The sequence below is a fragment of the Chinchilla lanigera genome, unplaced genomic scaffold (assembly GCF_000276665.1).
Source record: "Chinchilla lanigera isolate Chin_1 unplaced genomic scaffold, ChiLan1.0 scaffold00060, whole genome shotgun sequence".
In the NCBI taxonomy this organism is placed as follows: domain Eukaryota; kingdom Metazoa; phylum Chordata; class Mammalia; order Rodentia; family Chinchillidae; genus Chinchilla; species Chinchilla lanigera.
The window spans coordinates 9,916,021-9,928,059 of record NW_004955461.1 but is presented as its reverse complement, the minus strand read 5'-3'; the positions used below and the strand labels follow the sequence as shown (position 1 = coordinate 9,928,059).

The following is a 12,039-nucleotide window of genomic DNA, read 5'->3' as shown; positions in this document are numbered from 1 at the left end:
AGCCCAGCAATATCAAGGAGGCCAGATGAAACAGATTTCAGATCTTCTACCTTGTACATAAATACCCCCAATGTTGTGCTGCAGTTGAAAATCACTTTTATCAAGTCTAAGGAGCTGACACAGAGAAAGAGTTGCCTGGTGGTTACCACAGAGAGGGAGGTGGGGCCAAGCCAGCGAAGGACTTGGGGGATTAGCTGAATCTGTGGGGATCCCGGAGGACCTGGATCATGATGGGAACTCGCTATTTAATGTCAGGAGTCTTGGTGCTGCTTTCAGGGCCCCTCTGAAGCCCGCCCACTCTCCACATGCCCTGCTGCTGCTCTGGGCTACCCCAGTGTCTCCTCCTCATCCCCGCAGTGGCCTCTAATGGTTCTCTCCCCTCCCCCCACTGCAGACCACTCTCAATGTTGTTGCAGGAGTGACTCTGTGATTTGAGGCATACTGCTCTTCTGTTCCATTTTCCTTCCAAACCCCAAGAGCTGTGATTAATGCTCAGTCAGAGAGAATACTCAACCCTGTGTGTGCTGCCGCCAGCTAGCAACACAACTTCTACTCTTCTTTGCCTCCTGCTCATCCCATTGCTTATGTAATGGCTCCTCGCTGCGTCTCAACCACCCACACAGGCTCTTGCTTCAGGGCCTTTGCACTTGCTGGTGACTTCACAACGCTTACTTTTGCCTTTATTTCCTTGTTAAATTGTCACTTAATTCTTCAATCACCCCAATTAAATTTAACCCCCTCCCAAACACCGTGATCCAATGTTCACAGCTCCACACCACCTGTCTTCATTTTGCGGCCTGTAGCCCGTCTGCGACCACTGTGAGGGAGCTTCTTCAGAACGGTTTCCCTCTGGGTTGTTCTCTGCTCTCTCTCCAGCACACACAACAGCGTCCAACATCTGAGAGGCTCTCAGTTCATCAACAGTTCATGATTTAGGTAATGTAGGCAAATAAGTTTCCCTTATAGATTTATAACCAGCACCAATGACTTGGAAGGTGAGAAGGATGTGAGAGTTCTTTTCCATTTACCACAGCCTGCTTATGTTCTAAAGTTTCTATTGTTGAAAATTAACCCCAAAGGAAAGGGTGCACTTAGCCAATGCTACAGCGCTCCCTGCTCCTGAAGTGCACACCCTCTGCGCCTGCTCTGCGGCTCAGTGAAGGCGACACCCTCTAAAGTGCGGCTCTTATCCATGCATCTCTGACAGGAGACGTGTGGAGGAGGAAAGCGAAGGTGCGAACTGCAGAAGTAGAGATTTCAAGATGCCTTATGAGAGGAGAAGGGGAAGTTAAAGTAATCAAGTTATTCTGTGGTTAACACAATGTCCCAAATGTGGCAGACAGTAAAAAGTTAATGCCCTGAGGAAACGTGTCTCTGAGGTAAGAAAGGGACAATTTAACAACTCCAGGTGAGACTTCTTGAAATTCCAAGATCAGGAAACATGTTGTGAGCTTCTAGCTAAAGGAATAAAATACATCCTCCCAGAGTGTACTGAATTAAAATCACAATGTGCCAGTAAATGATGAAAAGAAAAGGGACAGAGTAACACTGTCCACAGCAATCATGACCTTTATTCCATTACAATTCCGAGAGGCTTGAAAAGCAGGCTCTACTTCCCAGAGAAGCCTTTATAATTAACCTTGTATGTGACAGAGTATTTCTGGCCTAATATTTTCATATTTATTGGCCCATAGATGAGACAGATAAATTACTTTCAAATCTGTAATATGTGTAGAATCTCAACTTTTTGCAGTGAGTTGCAGCTGTGCATGGTTCTCAAGTGTGTAAAATTTAGAGCTGTGCTGAAATAACAAGACTGTGTTTTTATATGTTTCTATTAAAGTAGAAGAGATTTCAACAGGCAGCCTTTATTAATGACTCTACAAATCATTCTTGTTTGTTATTAGGAGACCACAAAATAAGACTGATTTTCTTTCCTTTTTTCTTTTTAAAACAGGCCTTCTAAATTAAAAGCATACTATTTCATAAAAACATTTCACAAAACAAAAAGTTATGCAAAAATAATAATAATACATCAAGATGATTTTCAAGTTCTCATGTAGATTCATTTACTGACTAGGCACGAGGGTGAGTTGACTATTTGTCAGCAGTCCATGAACAGAAGGAGGGCTCCTAAAAGAGAGGAAAATGAAATATATTAGTAAACATGCAAATAATAATTGCATGCTGTCTTGGCTGGCAGGATTTAGGCAAAGGAAGTAGGCAAATAGAAATCTGATAGAGCTAAGGATGGTTATGGAGAATACTGTAAAACGGAATCATCAAAATTCAGGCCACCAAATAACTGTGTTCAGTAAAGACAGGTGAATAATGAATTGGTATGACATAATGGCTTAGATATAAAATGTTCCCCAAGAGCCTCATGTGTTTGGAGGTGGGGCCTAGTCAGAGAGGAGAGTCACCTGGGCTGTGACCTGGAAGGGTGTACTCTTGCCGTCTCTCTTCTCTCTCTTCTTCCTGGCTGCCACGCAGTGAACAGCTTTCCTCCAACATACCATTCTATCATGCAGTTTCTGCCTTAGAGCCAGACTGCTATGGACTAATCCCACAGAAACTGTGAGCCAAAATAAACTTTTCCTCCTTTAAGTTGTGAGTATCAGGTATTTTATCCTAGGAACAGAAAAGTGACTAAGACATGTGGTGATGACGAGAGTACCACCATGGTGATTTTTACGGGTTTGGTTTCAGAAAAGCAATGCCCTTAATATGAAAACATGAAATGAGTTCTTCTGCGTCTACCCTGGCATAGTTCTTGCATTCCTGTCTTCTAGTAAGATGCAGAGCTTTTAGATACTTTTAAAAAAATCTTTTATTAACTAACACTGGAGGGGCTGGGGATTTAGCTCAGCGGCAAAGCGCCTGCCTGGCAAGTGCAAGGTCGTGAGTTCAGTTCCCGGTACCGGAGAAAAACAAAAAAAACAAAAACAAAACAAAAAAAAAAACTAACACTGGAGAACTTATTTTGATGTGCCACATGTAACAAGACTCCTATTTCAAAGCTGAGTGGCCATCAGAAGGCCCCAATCACAGTGGGGAAGTACCAGGGCTAGGTTTCCTTCTTACCCTGTTTATGCCCCACACTACAGGGTTTCATCACAAAGTGCGGCCTGGAACAACTTGGTGCACTGGTCTTGGCTCCATAGGCCCTTGCTCCTCTCTGTCTCTCCAGGTACACCTCACTGCAAGTGTGTCCTGGCACCTTGTATACCAGCAACTTCTTATCAGTCCCCCAAACACAGGCTACCATTGCCTGGCCAGCCACACCACACCTCTTTCTGCCTGTGGGAGCTCATGTTTTTCTCCCCCTGCCTGCTAGAAAGATTCTAACTTTCAAAATATGATTCCAGCTTCAACTCTTTTCTCTTTGTGAGTCCAAGTTCATTGCTTTTTTTCTGTGTACCTTCTCTCCCTTTATCTGGGCTTTTATTGTGGAGGAATTCCAGAGACATAGGGAGCCACCTGCACGGAGTATCAGCAGTGCTATGATGAACGAGATGCACCCTGTTTCTCTAAAGGTTAATATAATACCTTAAAAAGCTAAACACTGTAAATCTACTGATATTTGATTAATCAATGAACATTTTTTTGAATGGCTAGTGACTAAGTGCTTTAAGGTTTATAAAATGAACAAGATTTATTTATGACCCTATGGGATCTTGCTGGGGTAGGAAGGAATACCCTACAGGGTGACCAGCCATTCAAATTTAGATGGTCTCCAACAGAGCGCTGTTGGGCAGAGGTGGCAGGGTCTTTGGTTAAAGGAGAGGGAGGACCGTGAAGATTCAGTAAGATCTGGATAAGAACAGAAGAGGAACAGGTGAGCAAAGACACTGTGGAGGGAAGTGCCAGCAGGTCTTGGGAGTTTCCTCTGAGTGCAATCTCGGGTCCTCCGGGATGGGGCTGTCTCCTTACTCTGCCATGTGTGCAGTGCTTAGCACACTTCCACTCAGTGGGACAGTCCTGAAAATACATACACTAATGCAAACAGGTCCAGGAGTGAAAGGAAAACATGCATCTAAGGAAGGGCAAGGCTTGAGCTTCCACAAGACAAGGGACAGGCACCCACAAGCGTCTGCACTGAGCTCAGCTCCCCTGCATCCACTGTGTGAATGAGCCCAACACACCAGATGACGCGCTGTGCATCAAACCATTTTTGAGCAGAGGAGTCTTCTACTAACAGCTATCTGAGGCAACGGATACACCATGCACTTCTACATGAAGATACACTATTCCCTCTATGATGACAAGAATAGTTTCCATGGAAAATGCAATCGACCCTGTAAATCTACTACAGAAACTTACCCTGGAGATGTGTACAAATATGTGTACAAGAACAGAGATGTGAGACTATTCTTCCTAACACCACCTTTAACAGGAGCAAAATACTGTAAACAAACTACATTCATCAGTAGTTGTTTAAATTATGCCTCGTTCATATGTTCAACCAAACAAAAAGCCAATAAAGACAGCTTTATAATATAAAACAAACATTAGAATACACTGTATAGTAAAATATGCAAAAGGTGATAAATTATGTTTATCTGTCTGCCTGTCTGCCTGTCTATCTATCTATCTGCCTTGCCTATGCACTATGTTTGGAAAGACTAAAAAAAGAAAAACTGAAAACAATGTGAATGGTTGCTTGTGGGTGTTTGAGGGTAGGGTGGGAATTAAGGCCAATGTTTCATTGTGTATTCTCCTAGAGTTTGTGCCAAGCACACATATTACCTATGTGTAAAAAAAGGTGTGTAACTTGGCCTTGCACCTTCATGTTCCCACTGGAAAAGATGATCACAGAAGTACATCTCATTTCTACTGAGAAACCAAAACTCATCTTGTAAAAACTTCTCACTTTAGTGTTTTAAGTCCATTTGCTCACTCTTCCCTTCCACACTGAGCACTTCATCAGTTCCTGCCCTGCTCTGGGCCAGGTACTATGGTAGGATTTGGAGGTGCAAGTCAAAGAAGGCATTGCTCCTTCTTTGAATTACTTAAAGTCTTGGAGTCAGAAAGAAAGGCAAACACATCCACAGGCAAAGCAGAGGTTGCTCTCCAGCACAACACCAGCCCTGCATACTGCACAATGGCACCTGTTTATTTACTCGAGCCTCCTATTTTTTATTTTAAAGAGAACAATAATAAAAAAAGAACAACAGCAAAACACCAACATAGACAAAAACAAAGCAAAAACAATAAAAATGATACAGGGTTTCAGAAGAAAATGACAGGAATTAACAGTGGTTGTTATATTACATATTGTTATCTTCAATGAAGTTGCTCAGATTACCAGATGTAAGAATGCAAGATTGATCAAACCATTAAAGAGAATAAAAAATGAAAAAAATCCCATTAGAAATGATATACAGTTCCACTAGACCAGATGGCAAGAATTCACCAATGGTTGTTATATTGCATATTGCTGCCTTCAAATTAGTTGTTTAGATTACCAGATATAAGCATATAAAACTGGTCAAAAAAATTAAACATGAACTGTTCCTTTCAATAAACCATTAGACATCAGCAGTGCAGTTTACCCTAGATGAACCCCTTATTTTGAGGGTCTCTGGGATGCTAGGCACTGTGTTAGGTGACAGATGCACAGATTCCACCTGTAGTGATGGCTGAATGTCACATATATGTGAACACATAAGCACACATATACAGGATGGCAGTTAATAATCTGTTGTGTTTTCTTCTAATTGAAGAAAGATCAAGTCAATCCAGTAAGACCAAAGAAATCCTAGTCTATTTTTCCACACTAAGAGACACTAATCCACTTCATTCCTTCATTCACTAACCACACTTAGTTGCTGTTCATTCCCTACTCTATCAGTTAGGGTTTATAAGCCACGCCTGGTAACAAAATCTGTATCAGTTAGGGTTTATTAGAGAAACAGATGTAACACAAGATATATAAATGTATAAGAAATTATAAGTTTGGCTTATAATCATCAGCCACAGGTTTGGATGAGGAAGCATGCAGAAGGTGGCTGCATGCTGGAGACTGTGAAGAGCCCAACCCCAGGCCTGCGGCTCACTGTAGTGTTTGTGTAAGTTTGCATCAGGAGGCTGATGGGTCTGTGACGGAATGTTGAAAAATGTATGATGAAGGCCAGAGAGCCTATGCTAGAAGGAAGAGTCTTAGGTGGAAGCTGAACAGTCTGTATTAGAAGCCAGGAGATGACTAAGCTGAAGGCGAAGGCTGGAGTTCTTTTGAAGAACCAGCAGCCAGTTCTTTTTAAATTTTTGTTTTTCTTACGTAGCTTACCCACCTTGGGGGGCTGGGGGTGGTCTTTTATATCTATATTCTCTGTGGGTTTTTTTTTTTTTTTTTTTTTTGTATAGGCTCAGGATGAATATAAAGTAAGCACCCTGGCTATCTGTTGAGTTATATGGTTACTTTTTAAAAAGTTTTAAATTGACACGTTTTAAATTATGGTTACCTTTTTAAACGTTTTAAATTAATTGTTTAAATAAACAACATTTTAGAAGGGTAAGGGCCTGTCCTTTTTATCCCAAGATGCAGAACTGTTGAGTCATTTAGCCAAACCTCTGGACTCCCCAAGTTGACACACTGTATCAACCATAACACCTATTTACTAGTTGTTATGGTTTGTGTCTACAAAAGCTTCATGCAGTCATAGGGTTTTTTCAGAGGTGGCTGAATCTAGAGTTCTGATGTTGGGATTAAGGATGTGTGATTATTAAATCAGTCCACTGGTTGGTTTAGTACCACCCTAATCCCAGTAGTCTGGATAAAATAAAAGGGGCAGAAAGATGCTGTTAAGCCTCACTCATTGCTTTTACTACCTTGTGGGTACCATGAATGTTCTTCTCTGTGATGCTCCTCTGCCAAGCCACCCTGCCTTGCAGCTAGCTGATTATGGACTGAAACCTCTATGAAGTGTGAGCTAAACAAGCCTTTACCATTTTAACTTTGGGGGTTGGGTATTTTGTCACAGCAATAAGAAAAGTAATTAAGTCAGGCTTTGGTACCAGGAGTGGGGCTGCTGCTGTGACATTACCTGGCCATGTGGCTTAAGAGCCTCTGGAACTGGCTTGTGGGAAGGGGAAGTTAGTAAAGGTTCAGAGATGCTGATTGAAAAAGTAGAGCTGTAACACCTGAGGCTGGAAATGTTTGGAGATTCTAGTAAGAGCTCAGAACACCAGAAAGCTGGTAAAGACCAGGCTCAGGAGGATTCTGCCGAGAATAACTGCACTGGCTGCTGGACTGCAGATGATATGTGGCTTGGCAGAATTTTTGTCTGCAGTTTGCTCGTGTCTAGACTTGAGACTAAGATTAAGGGAAGTGCACTAATTAATCTTGTAGAAGAAATCTGAAGACAGTCAAATGTTGCAGCAGTGGCATAGCTACTGTTGGGGGCTTTAGGCAGATTTATGTTGAGAATCAGAAGCAAAGAGACCAGCAGAATGATTTAAAATGTGAGTATGGCCAGAAAGGAAGCTCCAAGAAAGCTGTACAATGCAAAGACAGAGAAGAGGAGATCTTGATTTCTGAGAAGGAACAATAGCATAGAAAAATGGCCTGACAGTATCACAAGAAGAAGCAGGACTGCACCCTTTGCAGCCTCAAAATTCCAAAAGCAAAATATTTTGCATTGTGAAGAAATCCCTGGAGCACTATATTCCAGAATGGTGGCAGCCTACAAAATTTGTTCCTTGAAATTGGATCAGATTGCTCATAGATCCAGGCACACAATCACAACAGGCAAGAGAGAGGGTAGCCTGGCTACTGCTTCGGCTGGCAGCAGACTTTGGCATCATCCATGTGGTGCTGGTTTTCGGTACATGCACAGTAGAAGAGTTATGGGGTTAGGAAGCCTTCCACTCAGATTTCAGAAAAAGGCTGGGGAGGACCGGCAGTGTGCCCAAGGGGGAAGTGTGTGAAGTTGTGTGTGAAGCCAAAAGTGCAGTGGAGACTCCAGAAGTTTGGAGAAGCCAGGAATATGGATTGTCAGAGCAAAGCTGCAAGGAGGGAGCATAACTGGCCCAAGAGAGATGCTGTGGAAGCTACAACCATCTGCAGTGCCATAGGAGCAGAGTCACCTAAGCTCTTTGGAGTTCACATCTTGACAGATTACCTTGGATGCTGCACATGGAACTACACGACTTAACATTTGCCCTGCTGGATTTTGGATTTGCTTTGGTCCCTTTCTTTTGTGCTCCCTTGTTTATAACTTTTGGAATGGAAATGTTTATCTTGTGCCATTGAATGTTGCAAGTGTTTAACTTTCTTTTCATTTGTACAGGGGTTTACAGCTAAGAGTTTGCCCTAAATCTCAGAGGAGACTTAGAACTTGGACTTTTCATCAATGCTGAAACTGTTGGGACGTTGGCAACTCTTGGAGATGGTCTACATACCTTTTGCATAAATGGATGCGCATGAGTGTTTGAGGGTCTGGGGTGGAATGTTATAGCTTGTATCTAGATGTTTCCCCAAAGCCTCAAGCAGTCATAGGGCTTTTCCAGAGGTGGCTGAATCTAGTGTGTGATGCTGGGATTAAGCATGTGTGATTACTAAATCAGTCCACTGACTGGTTTTGCATAGTCTGGATAGGACAAAAGGGGTAGAAAAATGCTGTTAAGCCTCCCTTGTTGCTTTTTGCTACCTTGTGAGTGCTATGAGTGTTCTTCTCTGTGATACCCCTCTGGTAGGCCACCCTGCCTTGGAGCCAGCTGATTATGGATTGAAACCTCTACAAACTGTGAGCTAAATAAACCTCTAACCTTTTAAGTTTAGGTGTTGGGTATTTTTTCTCATCAATGAGAATAGTAACTATGACTTTAGTCATATGTCAGAGTACCTGGTGGGGAGAGAAAAAGTGAAAAGCCAATCACAGGACACTGGTGGCAGAATTCAGAGTGCGTTGAGGTCTTGGAACAGTGCACTGGGACATAGGGCCAAGACCTGCATGAGTGCATGCTTCAAGTTCCACTCTGCAAACTGGACGAACCAAACAACCAGACAGATCAATAGCTAGGTGGGTGAGGTAAGGAAAGTGACTTCAGGCACAGAATAGCGCAGCCACGGAAGTGTACAGGGGTTTTCAATGCAGCTGGGTATGCTGGAGGGCAGTGCTGTGCTGGAGGCAGTTGCGGAGGTGGGCAGTAAGGTCAAGAGGGGCCTATGCTCAGAGCACATGAAGTTTTACCCTGAAAGCTACATGAATCACCACAGAAGATCTGAGAAACCATTTCAGCAATGGGTGCAAAACATACCACTGAGATTCTTCAAATAGGAATCCTAGTCAGAGTCAACCACAATTGGATAAGATTTTCCACTAGACACGGTAGGGTCAAATTCCGATTAGAAAATGATTCACATCACAGCCTTCCTTACTTATAGATGGAAAGAGGATCAAGTATAAAACAGATTATTTAGATATAATGAAGGGTTTTTTTTCCCTTGTTGCCCTAAGAAACATTGAACATGCACAGTATACAGATCAGTGGTGGTGACCGTATGCCACACATGCCACAGCGGGCATGCAGAGCCTTCTGTGCTAGTACATGGGCCAAGTTGCCCCAGCAGCTGAGCTTTGGATAACAGTTATTTTTTTTCTAAACTAAAATCTTAGTATGCAGGTTTAATTACATTGTTGGTACTTTGTGATAAATAAGTAGTTTTTTGGGTTGCAAATTAGGTACTTGGGTCTCTAAAATGTTCACCATTACTGGCATATATAATAGTGGGTATTATCTGCAAGGAAATAAACTTTCATTATTTATCATGTATATTTTATGAAATTGCTTATTGTGATTAAACTTTTCATTCTACGTTTTTTAAATCATTTCTTTTCTGTGGGCACATTTCTGTGGGCCCATTTCTGTATACAATAACTGGTATCTCTGTCTCATTTTGAGTTAAAACTACCTGAATTGCAATATTGTTGATATGACTGTGGTTTTATTTGGGGGAGATGATCTTGGCTAACTGAGGTTGCTAGGTGGAACCATACTAGCTGCCTGTCAAACGGTGTGTGTCACAGGAGGGAACTTGAAGATGGAGAAGTTCAGGTATTTCTTAAGGGATCCACTGTCTGGCTTTAGTGACACTGACCAGCGGAAATGGAGATGTGTACGAAGTTCCACTTGAAATACGTTTATACAATAGTCTAAAAGGGTATTTTCTCTGCCTATGTGAATAGAAAAGGGCAAGCTTAAGATGAACAGAATATTCTATTTGAGAATGGTTGCACGTTATTTAAACATTTTAGCAGCACACAAAAGACCCTCACTGGTCATGGCTTGCCTACCAGCCAGTATCCTTACTTTCTATAATTAATATCCTTGAAGTTTCTTAGATGATGCTTTCTTTCAAGTTCTTACATACAGCTATAAATAAGAGCAAACATGTTTACTTGTGTCAAGCACGCACTAGTGCTCACAGCAGCACTAAGGTAGGTGTACCACTGATGTGCCCATTTTATGGGTAAGGAAACTCAGCTTAGAGAACTCCAGTCACTTACTAAAGGTTATGACAAATTCCACAGCCATAATAAGAATGCTGCCGTACAAGTATTTTCCCTATGTGGTTATTTTCTTTCTACTGGTCCCAATACCTCTGCTGGCACCTTCCTCTATCTCTAGCCACCTGCCTGGGTTCTATATCCCTTCTCCATGAGCCTACAAAGAAACACAGTGTGCCTCTCAGAGCCCTGCTGATGGTTTCCTCATGCATTTCCCATAGCAGACTGAGCATCTTCAGGACATGAACTATGTCCTCAGTTGCCGTACTCCTACTGTTCTTGGCAGAGCAGATGCTCAGGAAATATATCTGAGTGAATACTGACAAGACTGGACTTGAAATGCCTTGGAAGGTTCAGAACCGAAATAAAAACAAAGAATCTCTCCCTATGGCACATGGGGCAGGGATGAGGTAGAGGCCGAGAAGAGCAGCATCAGTCACAATGTTTGGCTAGCTCACAGTGTATGTGAGCTACTGCTGGGAATGTAAGCTAACAAGACAGGAATTCTCTCATGAGCCTTCAATACAATGGGAGCCAGTGCAGCACAGAGAACTGACACGGTAATGATATGGGAGGATACAAGACTCTGGATCAAAGGAGCTGGGTTCAAATCCTTGCTCCACCACTGACAAGGTATGTAGGCTAACGTAAATGATACCACCTTTGAAAGCTTGTTTCTTCCTTTGTAAAATGTAGATGACATAGTTGGAGAATTCAATTACAGAATTTATAGAAAGTGATAACCACATACTTGGTCATTCTAACAACTTGCATCCACTGTGTTACATGATATCATTACTATACTGAAGAAATGGAAACTACATTTGTTCTTCAGAAAGGGCTGGGGGATCCTGGACTGGTTTAACTCCTAAAGACACCACAGAACACAGAGTACTGGACAAAATCCTGAAGCGTGGGGATGTTTCTATGCAAAAGGAAACAGAGTCTATTAGTGCATCCCTTCCATGAGCTCTTGAGTGACCTGAATGTAGGGTCCCATATCTTACAGACATCTGCATTTCCAGTGATGACCTCACTGTCACACACAGCTCACACCGGAGGCATGCTGTCATAGGAGAAGACAAGCGGGAAACACAGACTTAGAGAGCAAAGCAATGTGCTCTTAGCGATAAGAGAAGTCTGGCTCAGCTGCTGCAGGCTCTGACAGTGGAAGTGGGAAGACATCAGAGTTGGTAGGATATGGACGAGATGAGAGAAGAGCCTGACAGCCAAACAGGAGAGCCCCTGTTTAACAGTGTCCCTGGCCTTTCTGGCCATGATTCACCTTTATAGTCTGGTAATGCCTGGTTTCTTTAAAAAAATAAAAACAAAAATAAAACCATACAATAATTCCTATGAGTTAGATCTGAAGACCATCTGGAATTGACCTTCTGCCTATCCATAATTCCTGATGCAGAAGTCTGCCTTCATGGAACAAGAGAGAGGGCAGCACGGAATGGACTGACCAGTCCTAACATGCCCTGCAGACGCAGGAAGGGGTAGTGAGCCACAGCACACAGGTGATCTC

At 42.5% G+C, this 12,039-nt stretch overlaps 1 protein-coding gene across 1 annotated transcript in view; it reads right to left on the bottom strand.

Moving 5' to 3' along the window:
* Positions 1 to 1,848: 1,848 nt before the first annotated feature.
* Positions 1,849 to 12,039, bottom strand: part of Khdrbs3 (KH domain containing, RNA binding, signal transduction associated 3) — a gene marked incomplete at its 5' end in the record, with an annotated part of 175,155 nt that continues 164,964 nt past the window's right edge. Inside the window, 1 exon segment of the mRNA XM_005398044.2 lies at positions 1,849 to 2,133.